At 48.6% G+C, this 22,574-nt stretch overlaps 1 protein-coding gene across 1 annotated transcript in view; it reads left to right on the top strand.

Moving 5' to 3' along the window:
* The window catches only part of LOC139061206 (uncharacterized), a 175,280-nt gene that overhangs the window by 43,686 nt on the left and 109,020 nt on the right, over positions 1–22,574 (top strand). The gene's annotated exons all lie outside the window — the stretch shown is intronic.

Here is a 22,574-nt window from a genome sequence, read left to right as displayed (position 1 = left end):
GAAAGGCACCAGCATAAGCAACTTATGCGCTTTCCATCTAATATAATGCCCATTATTATTATTATTATTATTATTATTATTATTATTATTATTATTATTATTATTATTATTATTATTATTATTATTGTCGTAGTAGTAGTAGTAGTAGTAGTAGTAGTAGTAGTAGTAGTAGTAGTAGTAGTAGTAGTAGTTTTCTCGTCGTTCTGATAATTGTGGAGTGCGCGCTAACAAAATCGGTAAAGATTGTGTCAGATTTTCGTTGATTTTTGTAAACTTTCTGTTTACATGCAATTGAATGTTATACGTAATTTTTCTGATGGAAGTAAGTATGTATGTGTTCGTCTTGCTTGCTTTTATCGTCGGCGTTGCTTTTTTTTCGTTTTCCTTTGATTGGCCGCGATGGTGACTGGTTATTTCCGTTATCATATAGTCGCCTAACATGCTTGAGCCGATCTGTTGTTATATGCATATCTACTGCAATTTAGCATGTTGCCTATCTCCCCTTGACAATTCTCTCGTCATTAAAGGCACCTATGTCTTCATTCTGCAGTTACCTATGCCTGTAATGACCCGGATTCTATCAATCTCTTTCCTTGTTTTTTTTTCCCCACCTCTAACCATCGCTTGCTTATCTTGACTGCTGACCGCTCACTGCTTTTATCCACTTTGAATCGAAGCGCTTCTGGAAAGTGTGGATTTCATTACGACGTGCCGAGTCGTTTGGGTTCCTTTGCTGCAGCATACACACGCCTCATCTTGTTGCGAATATTTGCTTCGGTATGTTTTTGTCCTCAGGCAGTCAGCTCGGGCCCCAAATGCAAGGCATTGCCCTTCGTGTTATCGTACAAGTTTCCCCTCCTGATTTCTTTTTCGCCGTATTTGTAAATCTCCATGCTCCTTTGATTTATCATTCAAAGTCAAGTTACCGCCTCTGTTCCTCTCACTTCCTTTTTAATGACCCGTAGTTGTCTACGTACACTTTCAATTGCCCTGCGCTTTGTTGCCAACTTTCTTGAACTGTTCATCCATTGTGTGTCCCGCAATTTAAGGCAGAGATATTTGTGCACTTTAGCTGGCAAAAATCTTTTCGCCCATGTTCCTGATTCGTTCTTAAAAACTAATTTTGCTCTGCACTTCTCTGTCTTCAAAGGAGGCCCAACTCGTGTCAACCAGCACTGCTTCATTGGTGGTTTTGATGATGATGATTTGGGATTTTTATGGCGCAGCAGGTTTTACCGTAGACTCCCGACACGAGTCGAACCACCTTCCTTAACTTCCGCGAGGCAGTTGCAATGCCAACAACAAGAACACGTGCAGAGTGTTCTAGCTATAGTGTTGCCTTCCCGCAGTTCGAGAGCACACAAACCGAGCGGCCACAAGCACCAACCCTGAGGAACCCATACCAGTCAACCAAAGCTACTCAGACATTTTGAATTACTATAAGGGGGTCCGAATCAAATACCCTGCACCCCACAACAGCCTGAATCAGCATGAAGCAACCTCTTGGAGGAGGCTGCACACAAGAACATACCCAAATCTTAACACACTAAGCAAGATGTCTCCCACCCAGTATAGAGACATTTGCCCCTGGTGCGGCGCCAAGCCCACCTTACATCACATTACATGGGGATGCGTTCAGAATCAACAACTCCTTCAAATAAAAGACCCTAGTGCGGAGCAGTGGGAGAGGGTGCCCTCCAGCAGTGACCCGAAAGTCTAGCATGGACTAGTAAGGCACGCTCACCGAGTAGCCACCCTCAGTGGTGCCCTGGAATAGAGGCGCCGACCCTGCGCAGATGGGGAAGAAGACCGTGAAGACGGCCGACCACATCTGCCACCGCTAATTTCTAACCAATTAGAGCAAATAAAGTTTTTCCTCCTCCATCCTACCGTCACCGATACCAGCTCCTACGACAATGTGTGTGGGGAGTTTACCAGGCTCTCGGTGTTTGCCACTGCCATATACCACCTGGGGGTGTTTACGAAACTGGGAAAAGGAAGAAGAAATCCGGTGGACATCTAGCCAAGACGAGATAAATCATTGACCAATCAACGCTAAACCTTTACAAAAGTAAATGCAGAAAATTTGTAGTGCTTCTGTTGACTTTTTGTTGCATTCAACGGACTTTCTCTTAAGATGCACTAAACAGTTATGCATGGTCTTCGCAAGGGAATGCTGTGACTCCATCTGCTAGGTAGAAATCCAAACGCTTCCGTTGCGCTCGGTGACGTCTTTTCACAAGCATAAGAAAATTTAAAGGGCATCTCATCTCGACAATGATTACAAAAATTCGCTAATACATTGTCCTCATCTTTGAATTAGACTATATATAAGCCAGAGTTGGTCTTATTTTTCATTTTTTGCTGTAACAATTGTGATCAAGCAGCGAGTGAATTACGATCGAAGCGGGCAGCCTGGGCATTGCCATGTCGATCGCGATCACGCTAACCAGCGGAAGCCGTCTTGGTAAACTTTCCGGACAGGAACGGGAGAGTTCCTACAAAAATTACTGGGCGTAACTTCGGTCCTTTAGCTGCCATGGAAATGATTGGTACTACATTAATGCAGCTTCAGACGTTCAATGGCGTTATTTATTCCGCTTGATTGTCTTCATTGGCTTAAATTATAAGCTATTATGTTTTTTTCATCAACCCGCGAATACAACACGACTCTAGCACATGCATAACCATTGCGAATTGCGGCATTTATAACGCAACATTTTGTTCAACGTTATCAAACTTGCGAAGTCACAAAGCCGTCTGAAGACATATGGACGAAGAATAGGCAAAACCATCTCATCCGTCCATCGTTCCCATAGTGACTGAACCGCCGAGCTTGCAGCTCTCATTAGCACTAGCGCCAAATGTCCCCATAGTAATGTTTTCAAGGAAACGTTATGGTGAGAAAGAGTGAGAGCGCGGTAAAAGACCCGCGCATGCTCAGTCATGACATCCGGTAAGGGTATATGGGAAGGCAAACGCTATACTAAAGCAAACATACTAGAGAGTTTTAGTTTAGGGGACGCAAGAGACTTGCGTACGCAAGAACTAGGGGCGACAGCACTGCGCATGCGCAGAGCCGCCCGCGCATGCGCACTACCGTCGCCCCTAGTTCTTGCGTACGCAAGCCGCTTGCCTCCCCTAAACTAAAGCTCTCTGCTGTGCGCACCGCAGCGTTCGTCCTGCGTCGGCTGCCCGCTCGAGTCGCTTCGCGACGCTTGTGCTCTCAGCTCGAAAGCGAGAGAGAGAGAAAGAGAGAGAGAAAGAGTAGCGGCGCCATCCTCCTCCGCCCTGGCTTCGTCGTGCGTGCGTTACAGTGGCGACCCAGAAAGGCAGCAAGGCGTGGGACGAAATAACTCCCATGCGCACCTGCGGCTGCGCACTCGGCTGTGCGTGGTGGTGCGCGGCGATTGCGTCTTTCTCTCTCTCTCTCTCTCTCGAGGTTGCACTCGGATACCCTTTCGTTTTTGTTCCTGGTCGGTCCGAAAGCTGGCGAGGACTGCACCTTGCACTGCGGCCGAGCGACCGATTGCAGGAGCGCGCCGTGAGATTCCGGCGTTTTGTTGAGAATGTCAAGTGTACACGTCGAAATTCGCACGAAGCGTATTGATCGATTAGCTTTTTTATACGGAACGTGTATGCGTAAACTTTCATCTATATTGGCGAGTCGCAGGGCGAAAGCTAACAACAAAGGCGGCAGGAGGCGACACAAGCTTAAACAAAATAGGAAACCGAATACAGCCGGCAGAAATAGGCATCGTAGTAATGACAATACCGTCAGAAACAAATGTGTTAGCACCAAAACGAACGCACAGCGGGAAATAATCACGCAGTCGAATTTCCAGCCGCAGGAAGTTCGCGATAGCAGTTTTGAAGGCTACAAACAAAAAGTTATACAGCGTATACAAATCTCTGTTTATTTGTTGTGCGTTTAGTAAAAAAAAATATACGGTGGTAATGACTGAGAAACAGAAAAGACGATGAAATATATAATAACACATATGTGGAGATCGCCATCGAAGGGAGACCACGCTCACATTTATTAGGAAACCCTCGGTGGTGGAGCGGCCCGGCGTACCAGTTCTCCTTGGCCAACGAGTGACTCGCACATTTGTTCTTTAAGTAGGAGGATAAAACATTTACGTAAAATAGATGAAAATACTCGGGTAACGAGGGCATATGGTCCACTGCGGCCGATAGTAGCGCCACCACAACTAATAACCGAAGTTATCAACAAGAAGTAATATCGTATAATAATCAGTATTCGCGGCCGGCTTAGTAAACGAACCGCACTATGCACACATACATCCCGTTCGCTCGCTTACTTAATCGATCCTGCATATCGCTGCGCATGTTTATACTTAAAGTTATCATTACTTGGAGCGCTCTCCGCAACAGCGTGCGTTCTTGCAGTGCCCAGAAAAAAGTTTGCTTATTTTCGAAGCACTGCATGCGTTCAGATTCCCTCATCTGCAACTTCCGAGTAAGCGTGGAGTACAATGTTGAAATGTGTCCCGTTTAAGGTCACAGTGAACGTCCCTGAGGAAATGGAATTGCATCACGTACAGATACGAAGAAGCGTGCGTGCGCCTGGAAGCTTGCTCGAAGATGGACGCGTCGGCACATTGATGAGTACGACGGCGTGCCAACGACACCGCATCGACTTGTTGCAAACGCGACAGCGACGAGCTGCATTTTAGAACCCGTCGTGTTTGCTAAGTGGCTATGGTGTGGGGCTGCCGAGCACGAGGTCGCGGGATCGAATCCCGGCCGCGGCGGCCGCATGTCGATGGGGGCGAAAACACCCGTGGTGCTTAGATTTAGGTGCACGTTAAAGAATCCCAGGTGGTATAAAGTTCCGGAGTCCTCCACTGCGGCGTGCCTCATAATCAGAAAGCGGTTTTGGCACGTAAAACTCCATAATTTTTTTTTGCATTTTAGATGGGAACGCCGGAAGTTCTGCGCTGAAAGCTGCTGTGCCAACGAGCACGATTCTCGAGGTTGAATTACCCCTTTATTACCAAACGATTGCAACTGTATTATGCCAGCCACAACTTTGAAATTTTGCAACTGTCATATTCAAGTATTCGACTATCTCCGTATTGAGTCTTTTTTCCCCCATCTACATTTGTTCACGAGAACAACTTAAAGTCCGCGGTAACCGTTACACTACAGTGCGGCATTACGGATCATCAGGCCTGGTTTCTTGGGTTGAACATTAACATTTAGGTAAATTTCGGCATATTACGGAAGTGGACAGTACTGAATCTCTGTACCAAAAGATGGGACATTACTGATTTCCCGTACCAAAAGATAGAGAAAGAAAGACACCAACTGAAGTCCGACAACAATTCGTGAAGTGTGCCTCGCTCTTCCGTCAAAACAAACGTCGGGACAGAGCGCGAAAGTGTTGTCGCACCAAACACCAGCGTGCGCATAAAACGAAGTTAAAACGTCACCCCAGAGTCGCCGCGGCGTTAATTGTCCCGCTCGGAGTGTCGCTCGCTTCCGCAATCGCGCAGCCGGGGATCCCACCCACAAAAGCGCCTCGCGTGTTCTTTCGGGGTTACAGGACAATTTGCACGCGACGCGTATATGTATATACGGAACAACACGCGACGCAGTTCCGCCGGAACGAAAACACACACGAACACATTCGCTGACCACGCGAAGCACGCAACGCGCGCAAGCTACGTTGCATCGGTCTCACACGCAAGCAACCAAAAAGAAATAAAGAAACAAACAAACAAATACGCACGCACGCGCACTAGCGCCCATACACGCGCGCGCGCACACACGTACAGACGCACGTGTGGCAGACGAGACGTACCCAGATCTGCAGGCACGCAAACCGCGCGCTCCGCCGCCACAAAGTGAAGGAAGCAGAAGAGGAGCAATATACCGCAAACTGTTCTGGGGCTGAGTTCTTTATTTCTTTCGTTTCTTTCTTTCTTTAGCCCGTCCCTTTACGCCCTTTTCTCCGCCGCTGTCCTGTCAGTCCGGCGGCCGACCACAATGGCCTCGTAGAGATCCTTTTCACAGCGCCGCCAACTCTTTCTTTTCCTTCTTTTATTTTTTTTCTCCTTGCTCTTTCACGCGCCTCGTCCTCTGGGCTTCCTTCATTCCCACCTGCCTCGCGCTAGCGTCGTCTGCTCCTGGCAGTCGACCGCAGGTGTCAGTGACCTCGGCCCACCACACCACCCGTGTGGCTGACGCGCGGTGGTATAAGCACGCCGTTCCTCACCCGGTGTGCGCATGCGCGACGCGACGGGCATACGACACGCCGGCACTTGTGCCGCAGCGACGGGTTCCCCGACGCGTTCGGCACGGTCGTATATTAAAGAGGAGGAACAAGCGCGATGCCTGCCGGGGTCAGAACGCCGCACGAAGTACGACATCGCACGCCGCGTTGAATAGGGAGGAAGAAGAAGAAGCATACGGCGCTTCACTGTTGAGGCCATCAAACCCTTTCTCCTTGGCGTTCGGCCAGCGCTCTTCCTTTCCTCCTCGCCTTCTTCTAAACCTGCATCTGGACTCGGTCGTCCCCAAGTTCAACTGTCTCGTTTCTCTCAATTGCTCGTCGCCCGCAGAGCGTACAGAAACCGCGAGGCAAAGAAAGAAAGAAAGAAAGAAAGAAAGAAAGAAAGAAAGAAAGAAAGAAAGAAAGAAAGAAAGGCACAAAACTTAAACTAACAGCCAGAGATAAAGATTAAAAGGAGGAAAAAAAGGCGGCAGGAACGGTATAGCCGAGCGGCAGCGCCGTTGGGTTGTTTTACGGTTAGGGCTCGACCGCTTTACGACGTCTCGCGATGGCCCTCCAGGAGACGTCCACGCTCGACACACCCCTTTGCCGGCTCGGCGAGCGCTTGGAATTAAGAAAAGGGCGATGGGGGGCCCTCGCTGCTGTTGAGGTCGGTGGCGCATGCGAGTTCGCATGGAACGCGCTCGTAGCGCATGGGGGGCGTGGGAAGATTAAATGCGAGATTCAATATGGGTGGGGAAGGGGGGGGGGATGCGAACTTTGCCGACGAGCAGTGTAAACATAGCACGTGAACCGTGACTTTTGCAGCGCTGAAACGAGTTTGAATGTTCGTCCATCGCGGCACTGCGAGAAGCGTGCCTATACAGTGTGCGAGCTGTCCATTGCGCAGGGAGCCCTATCACGTGCGTGCGTACAGTAAAAGTGGACCGCGTGAGGAGACGTGAGAAAACGCGTATAACGAACATTTCGTTAAAAAGATTCTCGCGTTCGATGAAATATGGCCTTTTCTTTTTCTTCTTTTTTGCTCTTGGTGAGTGATGGTGACTTTTAAATTGATTATTTATCCTTGGAGCGGTTGCGTCTATATATTTAAGACTTACATTCCTTTGTTCTTTTGTAATATGTACTACGGGCATGACTTAAAACGCGAACAATTCTGAAGCTACCTTAATGCGTTGTTCCGTTTCACTGCAGGTTATCTTGCACCTGTGGCTTACTTCAGGCTCCAGAACGTGCGCTTGGGACGCATCTATGTTTACAAACATGCTAAAGACTGACGTAGAATTCCCACGTAATTGTACCGTATATACTTATAGGTTATTTCATTTCGCGCTTCAATTCTGGCTGGCGGTGCCTGATAGTGTTATTTATGTTCGAATTCACACTAGCGCGAGATGCTATACGGATTCAGATGCTAATTATGAATTTCTTGTATTTACCTTACCTTAGCTTACTAAATTTTAAATGCTTTCAAATAAGCGCATTCGCATGGACTGATTTAGCCAGATCAGTCATCACACGAACTTTTTGTTCGTCCAGCACAGGGTAGATAAGACGAGTATGAACCCCTCTATCTTCAACCCCCAGTATTTTAGGAACTTGAAACCATGCGCGTATGGTAACAAGGATGACCTTACTTCAGTATGTCCTACGGCCGGTATCCACTGGAAGCAGACATTCTTGTTGTTTCTTGTTAAGCTTCTATATAGACTACTGCATAACCGTCAATTTGAATCCATAACGTCGATTGTTGGGAAATTATAGATTTCATTTTTTTTTTTCGGAAATCGATTGCATCACCACATATCCCAACGCGTGAGCTACGCCTTGGTACAAACAGTGCTTGAGCTCTAGGTGTAAAAGGGCCACTCAATATACAGACTTCGTCATTGCTCCAGTAGACGAAGCGGACGGCTTGGCCATTCTGGATCGCAAGGCTCAACCGGTCATTGTGTTTCGAGCGCGGTCGAACAAGTTCTCACCTACAGCGCCGTTATCTGATCTCGTGCATCTCCTCCCATTGTCCGGCATTAAAGTTCGTACGCATTCGCCGAACGCGATTGATCACCTCTCTCGTGGCGCTTATGAGTGCATACGCTTATGAGTGCATAGAGAATTCGTCAGCTCTCTGACCTCCAGTCAGTGTCAAGTCGTTACGGAGTCGTGCGATAAACGATTCAAGATTCAAGAAAAAAAAGCTATTAGCGAGATCAAGCAGTTTTTTTTTTTTTCACGTGCTCCCGTGCGCGTAGTCTCTGCTACAAATGTTGAACGGTCGAGAGGTATGCATTGGCGCAAAGCTAAAAGAAACATACGGTTGTAAGCACCTTTGTCCTTTGACTGCCCCATCTGAGAAAAAAAAATACAAATCAGCAGCGTTCAGCGATTTATCCAGCTGCGAACTCACTGCTGCAGCAACACGTTTTCACCTCAAGGACACCGCCATCTTCTCGTCAACAACAATTCTTTGAGACGTAGGCGATGTTGTCCTCGCCCGCTATATAGATAGCATCGCCGGCTGTGACCTCCGAAATGCGTACGCAGATACCACCGCTCTCGGAGTCTGATTATACATAGCGTTAAAGCGCATTGTCTAGCGCGTTTGGCTCCCAACTGCATTCATGTGGCCGCAGGGACATCAGTTCCATCATCCTTGCGGTGTTGAGCAAAGCAGTATTTATGCGGTGACCTGCCCTTTCGTATATACTTATACATAGTCTAAAGAAGACCCTCCGTGGTTGCTCAGTGGCTGTGGTGTTGGGCTGCTGAGCACGAGGTCGCGGGATCGAATCCTGGCTACGGCAGCCGCATTTCGATGGGGGTGAAATGCGAAAACACCCGTGTACTTAGATTTAGGTGCACGTTAAAGAACCCCAGGTGGTCAAAATTTCCGGAGTCCTCCACTACGGCGTGCCTCATAATCGGAAAGTGGTTTTGGCACGTAAAACCCCATAATTTAATAAATAATAGTCTAAAAAGATGCGCGCGGCCGAGCGAGCCACCACGAGTACGATCCCCGAAGCCGATCGCGGCACCGTGACCGACGCGACTGCCCACACGGGGTCAGCGCTCCGGCGTCGAACGAGGCCTAAGTCGACTCGACGTCGCCCACAGCGTTATGCCTTTCTTTTGAATGCGCGCTCTCGGACCCAGACCACGTTCGCGACCTGCGGCAAGATCGCGGCCCCCGCGGGCGTTCACGCTCGCCTCTCTTTTGTTCGGACGGGGTTTCGCTCCACATTCGCGAAACCAGCTTTCCTCTCCCCTGCATCTGCACCGGCATGCTTTGCAACAACCTCGCATTCGGCTCGTTTAGTCAAAGCGCCCAGAAACAAGCGCGCCGTGTGGTTAACCCAGCTACTTGAGAAGTCGGCGGCCAACTCAAAAGGGGGAGCTCCGGCGCTTCTTTTATTCTCTTTCTGTTTAACCTTCTTACGGCGCATGCGCGGACGCTCCACTTTGTTTATTTCCCAGCTCTCGCGCGGCATTGTGGACCTTTGTTTTGTTTCTGCGACCCGAAAGCATTCTAGTGAAAAACCCGACTACCCAGGCTATACGCAACTTGACACGCTGTCATATCTGTTTCTCTATAGAAACCCTCCTCGTTTCTTTTTTGCGGGTCTGCGACCTGCATAACAATGAAACCGCGTTCTATTGGCCTCCCTGATGCGATCTCCGAGGGTTGCTCGGATGCTCCTCCGAACCGAGGAGGCTGACACCGATTCTTCGAATTGCTTAGTCAGTATAGCTGCGCCGACGGCACTCTCTTCTTGGGTTTAAGCAGGTAGCCATTCCATTTTTCTTGCCATCCCCCGAAGGTCCCTTATACGTTTTCTCCGTGGTAACGCCGTAGAGATAACTGTTCGTCTCTGTTGATGGTATAGACACCCTTCCTCGTCCGTACGTTTTCACGCGAAGGCGTCGGCAAACGCGGTTGCGCAGTTTTCTTCTCGCACGGTGCTGGTGAGATAACATTCAGAGTTCGCAACGGGGAGAGAGGAAGCGGTAGCGGGAATTGCCTGCACGGCAGGAACTGACTTCCGTTCGCATTCATTTGCATCGGTGAGAGGCTTTCTTTTTACGGTCGGCGGAATGGCCAGTCATCCCAACTCCTTTGTCTGTCACGAAAGTCCATTCGCTTCGTTATACGGAGGCAACGGGGGATAACGTTTCGCCCAAGCTCTCTCTATAACGAACCGTTTCTTCCGCAGCAGGCGCGCAAGAAGCCGCTCGTTTCCGGGCTTGCAAAGCTTCCGATACCGCGTTCTTTGACGTGCAACGACCAGCGTAGGTAACAAGCAGCGCAGTGTCTTTGCCCGCAAGACCAGCTAATGCGGCTCGCTGCGAAGGTAACAGAGGACGCTCAAGCCAACCTGTAGTCACATCCCTGAAATGCCCAGGATCACGGAGGCCACACTACAAGCGACTTGCGCAAACGAACTGGCCGCAAACTGCTGACAATAAGCCTGTCGTGCGCGAGGTAGACGACATAATGACGGAGGTGATACTTCCGGAAGTAAACATATTTGCTATAATGAATGTTATGTAACTTTGACTATACATAATTGATGACTATACAAATCGCCGTAATTCTGTGTTGACATTGATAACTTGATTTCCTGCTCGTTAAAGAAATAATAAAAAAGAATACTACTTATTTTTCTAGAACCTGCGTTACGTTCACTCATTTGAGCTGTATACTTAAGACGCTACGCGTTGTCTTTGCTTTTATTCCTTCCGCTGCCTTTATGATAATAATTCTGCGTGGTTATTAGTTTTACCATACCATACCATACCCGTTCTACTGTTGTGCGTGCGTGTGGGCAGTAGGACTCCGTCAGACAAAGGTGGCAATTTGTTGTTACTTGGTCTCGCAGAGTGGGGTCCTAAATAGCGCTAAAAAGACAAGGGCGCACATAAGGGCGACAACGCATAAGCAGAATATAGGCATTTATACTTATCGAAATAAGCAAATGGAAGTTGGCGCCTCGTGTTGTCTTTGTTATGTCAGCCCGCGTCTGTTTAGCGTTATTTAAGATCCGAATCTGTCAGACATTCTCACGATTTAGCCCGTCCATTCATTCACATTCACAAAACTTTATTAGTGTCCTGAAGCCCGGTCTTTTCAGACCGAGGCGGGCCGCGTCCACGTCGGCACCGCCAGGCCGAGCCTTATGGCGTCATCGTGGACCCTCTGGACAGCCCGTAGCTGATCTTGATATGAAGAGCTTGTTATCAACTTGTGCCAGTAAAGCCATTTTTCTTCGGGGTCGGCGAGAGTCGCGGGACAGCCCGCCAGCATGTGTCTGATGTCAATGATGCCATCGCACACGTTACATTCTTTCCTAATTTCTCTTTCGGGGTGAATTTTATTTAATAAATACGGAGTGGGGTACGTCCCAGTTTGCAGTAAACGTAGCGTCACTGCCTGAGCCCTGTTAAATTTTACGTGTGACAGAGGGAATTGCCTACGCCCCAAGTAGTAATATTTGGTGATGTCGCTGTAAGTTAGTAACTGATCTTTATGCTCCCCGGAATGGTAGTGAGCGTCGGTTCGGTTCTGACCGGCGCGGCAAGCAAGTCCTCGTGCCAGGTCGTTCGTCACCTCGTTGAGGTTGGGCCGAGTCTCGTCCACTTGTCCCATATGTGCAGGAAACCATCGGATTTCAGTTTTGATAGTTTCGACCTTGTCGATAATTTTAGCCGCAGTGCCAGCTACATAGCCTTAGTCAAAGCTCTTAATTGCTGCTTTGGAATCGCTATAGATGAAGGACCATTTACGCTTCCTGATGGCTAGAGCAATCGCGGCTTGCTCCGCCACCGTGGAATCCTTAGTGAAGATGGTGACGGCGTCCCGTACCTCGCCCCGGCTGTCGACCACCACGGCGGTGTAGGCCTCTTTGCCTTTGACCCAGGCAGCGTCTACAAGGGTCGCCTGTTGTCCTAGCTGTTCAATTTCTTTCAACAAAGCTTTCGCTCTCGCTTTTCTCCTGCTAACATTGTGTTCCGGGTGCATATTTCTCGGGAGGGGGGTGGTTCTGATCGCGTCTCTAAGTTTCGCGCTCAATTCTACCTCGGATTCCTTCGGGTTCATTGATCTATTTGGGTCTGTCCCTATCGCTTTGAGTGTAAGCCTGCCCGCTCGCGTTTTCGTCAGTCTTTCCTGCTGCGGCATCTGTTGCGCTTCCTCCATCTCTTCTATCGTATTGTGCACGCCTAGGTTCATGAGCTTCACGTTCGAGGTGCTGATGGGTATACCTAGGGTAGCCTTCACTAACTTTCTGATCAGAGTGTTTAGCTTGTTCAGCTCGGCCTGCGACCATTTAAATAGACCTGCCACGTAGGTGAAGTGACATAGAGCGAAGGCGTGCACTAGCCTTAGAGCGCTGTCCTCACCCAGGCCTCTGTGTCTGTTGCTGATTCTCCTTAGTAATCTGATGACTTGGTCCGTCTTGTTTGAAATGTGTTGAATGGCATTCAGGTTGGTACCTCCCGCTGATATGTGGAAGCCTAAAACTTTAATATTTTCCACCTGCCTGATCGCGGATCCGTCGCGACAGCGTAACATAATCTTGGGTTCCTCCCCGGGGACGTAGCCCCTGGGTCTTCGACCCCTGCGTCGATGTTTTAGGACCAAAAGCTCCGACTTTGCCGCCGAACAGTTGAGTCCCATCTCGCCTAGCGTGCTTCCCTCAAAATTTCCTTACTAATTCCGCTATGGTGCTTCAAATCAATTCAACGCCAAGCGCAAATGTGGCGATGTAAACATACGGCGCGACGCAATTAACGTAAGCACGTCGTACGTAATTGTTCACAAACGCGAAGCGGTCACACACCCTGTCCAGGCGACGACGCTATCCATGGAGCCGACCCTCCTGCCCTTGTCAACAGCGGCTTGCGAAACGACCCGAGCCCGCCGTTAAGCCCGCAACTTACGGCGGCCGCGGCGATAGCGCGCCAACAATAGAGAGTTTTAGCCCAGCGGGTTTACGGCCAGCGGAGCGGAGCGGTCTCCACCGTTGCGCCAGCGGAGCGGCTCGCGAAAAAAGAATTTTAGCCCAGCGGATCACCCGCTCGAGCGGGGTAAAGAGCGGGGCGCTCTGCTGCCCCACCTAGTGGTTCGAATAGGAGTTACTGAGAAATGAAATTGAATTACTTTTGCTTTTATTATGCAAGAAATGTTGAATAAAAATACATTACATGTTCTCAGTGCATTATTTGTTAATAATGTACTGAGTACTAATGTACGGGTCAGCGCGGCAGTCGCAGTCTTCGATGCAGAACTGCCGGCGTTCATGTTCGCGGCTGCCGTCTTGCATTTCCCATACACGCCCGCGCGCCCTTACGCACGCTCGCGCGCTGCGTATACCCACGACCTACTGAACTCCAGACCTGCACAGATCTCCCTCCCCCAGCACGCCTGGTCTAGTTCGTTCATTTTGCCGCTAGGGAAAAAACGTACGAGCAGAGTGGCGCTAGTTATAACCTGTTCGCTGTCGTCTGCTTCTTTGATCTGTTCAGCGCTTGTCTTGCCATTTCGGCAGGCACAAAGCGCTTGTATTGGCGGTAAATGACTAAATTCACAAATATACAAAAGAAGACATATTTGCGAATGCTTTGCGTTTGAATTGTGAAACTAGAAGAGGATGAGCGGTGCAAGAAATGTAAACAACGAGCATAGGTGGCCGCTGCAATGCTAGATCGACGGCATAAATTTCCCTTTCCTAGCCTCCTTAAGAGACTGGAAAAATTGTTTAAAAAGATTCATAGGATGATCTAGCTTCTTTTAGTTGATTACAGACAACCATCAGACAGCCTAATGTCGTAGATGACATTAGGATTTACTGCTGTGTGCCGTAGTGAAAGGAAGATGATCTGGTAAAAGTATAGTAAAAGTATTCATGAGTAAGCTTCCTCCGCCCGATATGTGCAATAGGTTGATCAATTCTGTTTCAAGGAAAGGTACATGAGCATATCTTGTTTTTAATGTCGTTGATGTCTAGCTCAGTAGAAAGCTTGCAAAAATGATCCCAGTGCTTTAAAGCGTGCTGCACTGCAGGTCTTAAATCGTGTCACGGAACTCTTTTCAAACTGTAAAGCTAGGTTTCCTGCGTGGTAAGGCGGCAGCATAACGGTGGTGCTTAAGATACGTACGCAGTGAAGCTGTGTGCGTAATTCACTTTTTGAACTCACGATGCATTCACTGACAACTTTTAAGAGTTAAAATGAGCGGTAATCGTTCTGTCGTCGAACATTTCGGTAGCTTTAAGTTTCTAAAGAGCGCAGAAACGAATTTTACAACGTATACAATAAAACTGTTGTGTACTTTGCGAACTCTATAAGCAATGTGATTTATAATAATATATGCTTGAAAAAGGCAATAGGAGCGGCTCAGTCAGTCAGTCAACAAACTTTATTGAGGTCCTAAGGAACGACTAAGTTGCAGTTGCGGGCCGCTCCCACGTTGGGGCCGGAAGACCATGGTTCTCCGCCCGTTCGCGGGCCCTTTGGACAGCCCTTAGTTGGTCTAGGAGCGGTTATCGCTATTTTAGAGAGCAGCGGACTACACGCTCCGACATTTTGTAGGTTCGGGCAGTCAACTTTTGAAGCCGAGTGACCGATCAAAGCCGTGTGACATCACTGTCACTGTGTTAGCAAAAATCATCAACTAGACAAGCAGTTCGTCACAACACAACAGCTGCTGTACTAATTACAACGCCGCACAGCCGCCCACCGCGTAGCAGACGAACAGGTTATAAAAGCGCCACCTATGGCCGTCGGTCGAACGAAAGTGGGCGCAAGCTGCTCCCATAGAAGCCGGATATCTGTGCAGGTCTGGAGTTCCAGTAGGTCGTGCGTATACCCTCCGCTGGGGAGTGCTTTCCAGCGGGCGTAAACGCTGCTCCGTAAAACCGCTGGCCGTCTCAGCGTGGTGCGCATGCGCAGTCGCGTCTCCGCTCGCCCGCTCCGCTCCGCTGGCCGTAAACCCGCTGGGCTAAAACTCTCTAATAAGAGATGGCGCAAAATCGCACCGTGCGTGTATACACTGCACACCCGAGGGCATCTCTAAAAAAGAAACGATTGCGCAAAACGTGCTGCGAAGAGGCAAAGCAAGACGTATAAAACGCGCACTTCCGGTTACTGTTCCGAACAAGGCGGCAAACCACCGCGGCGCAGTCTCGCACGCGCAGCTCGGCGCCGGTCACGTGCTCCGGCGGCAGACGTCACGGTCTCTTCTTTCCTTGAAAAGGCGACGATGACCGTCGCCACAGCTCGCTGATGACTTCACAGTGGTCGCCGAGGTAAACACCGGACGTAAGAGAGAGAGGGGGGGGGAGGAAAAGATACATCCTCCGGACACTGGAGTTTTGTCTCGGAAGGGAACACGCGAGGAAAGTTAAAGAAAAAGGAAACAAAGAAAGAGATAGAGAGGGGGGGGGGGGGGGGGTATTAGGAAGGACTTGACCGCACGCGATGTTACGAGCGAACGCGCCGAGCATTCTCCCCAGTGAATGCCGCAGTCTTGTACGCGACCGGAGCTCCGTGTATGACGGAAGGGCCAGCGAGGAGTCGGTGAAAAGCTTTTTTTTTCTTTTTTTTTCTTCCTGCTGCTTCGAGAACGGCAGTGGTCTGAGGCGAAGGAGTGTGCCTGTCTGCAGTCTGCGTGCAGACCGCCCGAACGCGTGCCTATAAAAGTTCTCGTTTTCCTGTTTCTCGTATATACTCCCTCTCGGTTCGTCTCTGCCCAAAAGCGGAGTCTATTTCTTTCAGAGGTCGTGTCACGAACTCCCTGCCCGCTGCAGGGGCACGACCCCCGTCGTGAACCCGCTTATAGGCGAGGGTGGAAGGAATTCGCTACACCGTTTTAACGCGCTTATGCGCTTGAGTTACACCGTTACTCCTGTGCCTGCGGAAACCTTGGTGTCGGTGCCCCTTTCGTGGTCTGTGCAGTGAGAGAAGTGACCGAGCGTGCGAAGGACACTGACGTACACCAGCCCACCGAGGACGTGAAAGGGGGGTCCTAAACTTCCGGTTCATACGAACCCTTTCCCTCTTTGCAATATAACGACAGGCCCAGCAACCATGTATCAATCGACGCGAATCCTGCACTTGCGCTATAAACGCTGGCGCATTGAATTGTGACTACGCGACAGTAAATACAGTGCGCTGCAGTCGTCGGTTCATCTATATACGAAGCCACTGTATCCGTCGTTACTTGAATCCCGTTGACTGCATTTCGACAAGCGATACTGCATCGATCGGGGTACCAGGCAGCAGGCACGTAATTATTTGCTCGTCTTATTCGTCCGTTTTAGCTCACCAGGAAATTGTAGCGGGTTGACAATAACTCAGCAGTAGTCAAGTTGTTTGTAAAGAGGAAAGCAAATCATGTAAGACATTTCGGAACAAAAGCAACCTATCTCTACCGAAAAAGGGGAGAGAGAGAGAGAGAGAGAGAATTAAGTCGCCGCATATGTTCCGGCTTTCGAAGTAATGCTGCAACGAGCTTTGAGGCAATGCAACGAATGATGCGCGGATAAATTAAGTACGACATCAAGAAAAGAAAAAAGAATCCGTGCGGGAAATTGAGTCACGTCATCAGTCTACGCGGCACGTCGGTTTGTCGCACTTTTGTTTCAATTACCAGGCTTCGTTCGGCTGTTTAATGGCCTAACGGAAAAGTTACACCTTTGTTTTATTGTAACTCCTGTAACGAACACGACGAGATTCCAAGAGAAAGTGTTGGGAAAAAGAAAAAAAGATGAAATAGTATAACACAAATCACGCTGGTATATGGCCACTTCAGAAATGTCGCGACGCAGCTGTAGTTTCCATAGTACGCTGTCATCGCGGTGTTTTTGGTACAGCAAGGGCACATGTTGGGTCCTTTCGACAATTTGTTTTCATAACAACAGCGTAATATATATATAGAATAATGTTGACCACCTAGAAGCTGTTTGCGCGTATAGCGCTGTATTTGTCGACATCCTATGCATCCAGCCAGGCTGCATAACTTCTGCGGCCTATTGTTAAATTTTGTATCTATCCCATGCGAAGTGCGATTTCATGCAACGTCTATGACTGTGCATTGAACCGTTCTTAATGCAAACAGCAGTTCCTGCGAATGCACGCTGCAGTGAAGTGTCACGAGGACGGACGCCATGCTCGATGTTTCTCAACGGTTCGAAGAGCTCTGAGGCGCACGCAGGAGTCCGAAGCGAAAGGGAGTACGTGATAAGTTCGACTATTATTCACCCGCTTCGATTCCCGCGTCGTTTACCTAACGAAAACCAGCGCGTGCTCGTGCGCGTGCTCTTTTCGACAAGACAGCACCAGCCGCCACGGTCGGTCGGCAAATTCTGGGAGGCTCCGCGTGGAAAGTTCGAAAAACAAAGAACGTGCGTTTCTGACGCGACAATGCACCAAACTAGCGCAAGTATGCACTCCAGATTCGCTCGGTCTACACAGCTCTCTGGTGGTAATGGTTATCGCGGCGCGCAGGGCCTTACCCCCCCCCCCCCCCAACTCGAGGCTCCACCACCGGTGGATTGTGAGAAAGCCCGTGCGGCACACCAGCCACTCCGCACGATCCTCTACGAATCCGGCCAGTCGTGCGAGACCAGCTGTTGATCACGCCGGCGTGTGTACGTACACCGCGACGAAAGGAGTTGCGCAAGGGATCGTTACCGGCAATGACGCCGGCGGGTCGCGGCTTAATCGGAACGGGGCCGGCGGCGACTTGATCGGCCGCGCTACCGAGAAGCAGTTGCGACGACGCGGAACATTGCTGCGTTGTCGCGGGACACTCGCCCCGGTAACTAGGAGAGCGTGTTGATTGACCGGCTGATAGACGAATGATTCATTGAGTGATTCATTCCTGGGCTTTGAGGGAACGTAAGGAGCAACCTTAAATCAGTTTAAGCTGGTAATCTCTCTTAAAATTCCGCTCCTATTCGTTTTACAAGCCGCTGCGGTGGTTTAGTGCATATGCCTGGCTGTGGCATTAACTCTTGCTATGGTGCTACCAATAGTTAACTATATGGGAGACATAGATAGATAGATAGATAGATAGATAGATAGATAGATAGATAGATAGATAGATAGATAGATAGATAGATAGATAGATAGATAGATAGATAGATAGATAGATAGATAGATAGATAGATAGATAGATAGATAGATAGATAGATAGATAGATAGATAGATAGATAGATAGATAGATAGATAGATAGATAGATAGATAGATAGATAGGCATGCTTAAAACAGCTGAATCAGGCAAAGAATGATATTAATCTGTCATTGCAGCATCTTTGCACTCGAAGCAACTATCAGGCTAAGCCATCTGTTCCGTCATAATCAGCAGTAGCAATAGGAGCAGGAGCATCCTCATCATTATCAACCTCAACATCATCACCACCATTACCAGCAGTCAACACCATCGCCGCGGCACTTCGCCATGTTTCTCACTAGGTGACGTCTGAGGCAAATAAATAAATAAATAAAAAAATATGCAGTAGGTCGAGGTTCCGGTTCCGGCATGAAGTGGCCCAGCCTAATGCTCCACGCACGTGTTCACGTGTCGAGTTTCCCGTGCCGCTGGCGTCGGAACCCGAAACCTGTCTCTTTCGCAGGCAACGTACCAGCCATCAGATTGTGCTGGCGGTATGCTGTGTGCGAACCACCGAGTAGATAACAGTAAAGCAAGGGTAATGAGAGAGGGGTGTAGACACATCCGTGAGAACCTGCAATTAGAATGAGTCAGCAGCTTTCGGACAACGCAAAAGTGGACAACACCCAACATGGAAAAACTGGAAGGGCGTGAGCACGTTCAGTTTGCGCTTCTGATGCGTTGTCCGTTTATTTCCCCCTCCCCCCCCACCGCGACCTTTGCTTTTTCTGACAGTACCTACATTAAGCGAGAAAACGATATGACATAAGGCGCATGCGCTCAAGCCCAGCACTCCCCCCCACCCCTTCCCCGCCTCCTTGAACCCGCTCGTCCCACATCCTTTATTCGGCGCATCAAATTGGGTACAGCGACCATAGAAATGTATTTGAAAAGTGGCGGACGCAATTACTTAGCTACCGAAAAGTTGTTTATGTACGTATTGCTGTTACAATAAACATAAGACATATAAACACGGTTCAACGATTTAAGCTAGCCAACACCAAGTCTACGAAGGATGCCCTTATTATAGCGGAAGGCTCGATAGGTTAAGCTCCATACCACTTGGAGCACTTCCGTTGCCGCAGCTCTGACTCGGTGGCTGTTTCCTTCTGCTCTCGAGTACCAGGACGAGAGTTAAACTTCCTACATCGTTCCGAGAAGAGAGGCACTATGCAAAAACGCCTCTAGATTTAGACTTGTAACATGTGACAGGCCCTACATGTAGGCGGTCAAAATAATGCAGAAACATCCACTATATGCCGTCTATTATTGTCCATGTGCTCTGTTTTGAGGTCATAATAAATAACTAACTAAATAAATAAATAAGTACATAGATAAATTGTTTAACGCTTTTCTGGACGCAGGAACCGCATCAAATACTTATTGCTACGTTCCGTCGCAAACAATGCACCCTCTGCAGCGCTATTCTTTTTACAAATGGCGCTAGCGAACTGTAGCACGAGGAATACGTTTCTTTTTTTTTTAAGGATACTCGCCTTTCAGGATATTTTACACAGACATAATGCGGAAGACGCCAGTTCGGCTCCCACCACGTGACAAGTTCATTTTCATTCCCATTTTCCGTATTTTAATTGAAGATAGCTGCTCAGTTTTCTGTAGGCTTTCCCTGGTTTCACAGTCTGATATGCTTCATGCGGTTGTAAGGAACGTTAGACCCCTCGGTACTCCTTATTTCTCTATAATTTCAGAACATTAGTGCGAGAGCGAGTTCTGGTGTCACGCCCTCATACCGTATACTGCACAATACGGCAATCCTGTATAATACGGTAGCGCCTGTCAAACAGTATACCGTACGATACGGTAATTATGATATGCGTACGGGGTAATTCCTATCATACCGCGTACTGTACAGCACAGTAATCCTGTACGATACGGTCTTCCCTGTCGTGCATGCCGTATACTACGATTGCGTGACACGGTATATCCCTGTCGTGCGGTACAGCGTACAACGCGGCAATTCTCCGCCTTGCGTCACTTACCAAACGGATAAAGATTTAGCGTACCCGTTGGGCTGGCTGCTTTTCCCTGCGGTCACCTGGCGTGGCCCGAAGCAATGAGCCATAATTCACGAAATCGCTTCGCGCGAGAGAACCACTGTAGCTCATTTGTGTATGACGCCTTTCGCAACGAAAGAGTTTGTTCCCTGCACGTGTTCCCAAAGCCAGCCGTCATAACGGCTGGCCGGCCATTTACATCACCTGCCCGCGAAACAATGCCCGCTGCACCAGAAAACGAATGCGGCGGCAGCTCGCTCGTGAGGCGTCCGGCGTACCTGGATTCCACAGTGCTCGCTTATTGCGCATGCCTCGAATATGAGAGCAGCGCGTTGAATATGAAAGCCGATACGAGCAAGTGCTCGACGAACGCGTTCGTGAAGGCCAGAAGCATGTGCCTGCGGCACACGCATGCGCACATAGGCTCGAAAAACTCATTATAAGCTCCGTGGACCATTGCCCCTGTGACGGACATCAGTGATGAAACGGAAAGAAAAAAGAATATTGTTGCCATACGTAAACAAGAAAATATTGTAAGCGAGCGAAGGAAAGAAAAAAAAAAGAGTCGGAGACACGTGGGAAAAGTGGACGCAAGAGCACCGACTGGAAATGACACCGCCACACCCTTTCTCTCTCTCCTTATTTTTTTTTGTTTTTTTTTCTGTGAGAAAACAAAGCACGCCGGGTTCGTCCCTGCGCGGTGCCACAAGCAATTTGCACACGGCACACGCAGTCCGGTGGGTTTAGCGTCGCGCAGTCCTGGAATAAGTCCGAACACACGCGCGCCTACCGAAGGAGCGGTCCGCGCTTTTGCGACCCACGGGAACTCGGAGGAAACGACCGACCCACTCGAAGGAGGCGGCAACCTTGAAGACATTCCGTTCCCCGTACAAGGCGCCGCTTAAAACCGTGGTGAGGCAGCGGAGCTCAAGATCCATTACGGGGAAAGGATGCGGTTTACTTTAATGGGGAATCACAGTGCTCGTTCAAGGACAGGCAAAACAATAACGCTCGGCGCGTTACCGTTTTTAACGAAATAAGTTATTCACAAAATGACAGCGCGCGTACGAGAACATTGAAACGCTTACGGGTGAACGAGGGTTAACTTGCATATTCTAAAGGAGCCGAACATTCCTTGTGGCTCAGTGGAATAAACTTCCTGATGAAGTCGTTACACTAAATTCTTTATCCCGTTTTCAAGCGCACCTGCATTCATGACTCAACCGCACATAGTTTATTTGCTCCTTTTTTTCATGCATTCTGTCCTTTTGCCAGCGTCAGCATGACTGCTTCAACTGTATGTTTGTATGAATGTACTTGAGTGTTCCGACCCTGCTAAGATCTCGTAAAAGATCGTCGTATCTATAAATAAATAAATAAATAAATAAATAAATAAATAAATAAATAAATAAATAAATAAATAAATAAATAAACAAACAAACAAACAAACAAACAAACAAACAAACAAATAAATAAATAAATAAATAAATAAATAAATAAACTCGACCTATATAGCAAGCTTTAGAACTTGTCCGGCATAGATACGGTTCAAACACGGGCGAAGACACTGTGAAATCTGTGACGTCACACCGACGTAATGGCGCCGAGGTTCCGGCCCGAAGAAAGGGGAACTTTGGTCTTTCTTTTCTCCAGCTGCCGCCAAATAAATATTCACAAATAAGAAAAGAAAAAAAAAGCGTACCTTCATTCAGCCGGATTGTTTCCGACTCCTGAATCGCACGATCGCCTAAGATCACAACATTTCTCTATTTCACTGATAACCAGAGACATCCTTCGATGAGCGAATTTGCCGACGCGCAGAAGAACGCGAAGCGCAAAGTTACTGTCCAGTGAACATTGGCAAAGCTGTGGACATGCAAAGAAATCTTCACTCTAAAAGTAAACAAACGTTGCAACAATCTTACGCGTGGTTCACGGAAAAATCACAGACGCACATTCTATGTATACCACTAAATTAATTAGAGCGACTGCACCGGAAAGGCAGCGCCTCAACTTCTAGCTCAGCTGTTCGAAAGCTCCGAGCCCTGGAGCATTAGTGCTAAAACACAGGTATACATGGCAATCTTTTTTTTCTTGCGCGAAGCTCGCTCCACTTAGACACAATCT

The sequence above is a fragment of the Dermacentor albipictus genome, chromosome 6 (genome assembly GCF_038994185.2).
Source record: "Dermacentor albipictus isolate Rhodes 1998 colony chromosome 6, USDA_Dalb.pri_finalv2, whole genome shotgun sequence".
Taxonomy (NCBI): Eukaryota; Metazoa; Arthropoda; class Arachnida; order Ixodida; family Ixodidae; genus Dermacentor; species Dermacentor albipictus.
Note: the sequence above shows the minus strand (reverse complement) of the source record. Positions and strands in the feature narration are given on the sequence as shown.